The sequence below is a fragment of the Rhinopithecus bieti genome, unplaced genomic scaffold, assembly GCF_001698545.2.
Source record: "Rhinopithecus bieti isolate Rb0 unplaced genomic scaffold, ASM169854v2 repeat_4752, whole genome shotgun sequence".
NCBI classification, from domain to species: domain Eukaryota; kingdom Metazoa; phylum Chordata; class Mammalia; order Primates; family Cercopithecidae; genus Rhinopithecus; species Rhinopithecus bieti.
The window spans coordinates 1-1,254 of record NW_016876762.1 but is presented as its reverse complement, the minus strand read 5'-3'; the positions used below and the strand labels follow the sequence as shown (position 1 = coordinate 1,254).

General features: G+C 46.6%; 1 pseudogene across 1 annotated transcript; it reads right to left on the bottom strand.

Annotated features, from left to right (window-relative positions):
- Positions 1-370: 370 nt before the first annotated feature.
- LOC108525690 (transforming protein RhoA pseudogene) lies at positions 371-544 on the bottom strand (annotated as a pseudogene). The gene has a single exon (XR_001884320.1). The product of XR_001884320.1 is annotated as a transforming protein RhoA pseudogene (transcript).
- Between the last annotated feature and the right edge of the window lie 710 nt (positions 545-1,254).

The window sequence follows — 1,254 nt, the reverse complement described above, 5'->3', positions numbered from 1 at the left end:
GCAGCTGACAGGTAATAGGCAGGACATGTTAGTTATAAAGTAGTTACAGCCTAATTCACAAAAGTTACCAACTGTTTCTCTTTCTAGAAAGAAGCAAGAAGTTAAGAAATTCCTTGAATTAGCGCCTGGTGTGTCAGGTGGGAGTGCAGAGGAGAGCTGTTAGAGCAGTGTCAAAAGGATCCTGGTGGGCCAGACGGGTTGGACATCATTAATAATCATAGTTGGCTTCTAAATACTGGTAGCAAGATGACTTCTGATTTGTAATCTTAGGTAAATTATAGATAAACGGAAAAGGCCAGTAATCATACACTAAGATTAATAAACAGCACTTCAAAATTAACCACATAAGGGCTGTGCTTGCAGCAAGGTTTCACAAGACAAGGCACCCAGATTTTTTCTTCCCACGTCTAGCTTGCAGAGCAGCTCTCGTAGCCATTTCAAAAACCTCTCTCACTCCATCTTTGGTCTTTGCTGAACACTCCATGTACCCAAAAGCACCAATCCTGTTTGCCATATCTCTGCCTTCTTCAGGTTTCACCGGCTCCTAGCAAAGAGAAAAAAACAATCCTTTTAGCTAATAGTGTGGCATACATATAGTAAGTAAAGAGTATTCATATTCAGCTTAAAGACTTTTTTTTTTCTTGTTTTGAGACAGTTTTGCTCTTGTCAGTCGCCCAGGCTGGACTGCAATGGTATGATCTCAGCTCACTGCAACCTCCATCTCCTGGGTTCAAGCGATTCTCCTGCCTCAGCCTCCTGAGTAGCTGGGACTACAGGTGCCCACCACCACACCCAGCTAATTTTTTAGTAGAGATGGGGTTTCACCAGTTTGGCCAGGCTGGTCTCGAACTCCTGACCACATGATCTGCCCACCCCAGCCTCCCAAAGAGCTGGGATTACAGGCATGAGCCACTGTGCCCAGTCTAAAAAAAATACTTTTTTTTTTTTTTTTTGAGACAAAGTCTGGCCCTGTCGCCCAGGCTGGAGTGCAGTGGCGCGATCTCGGCTCACTGCACCTCTGCCTCCCGGGTTCACACCATTCTCCTGCCTTAGCCTCCCGAGTAGCTAGGACTATAGGCGCCCGCCACCACACCCAGCTAATTTTTTGTATTTTTAGTAGAAACGCGGTTTCACCGTGTTCGCCAGGATGGTCTCGACCTCCTGACCCTGTGATCCACCCGCCTCGGCCTCCCAAAGTGCTGGGAATGCAGGCATGAGCCACCGCGCCCGACCAAAAAAAGACTTTTTTTTTTC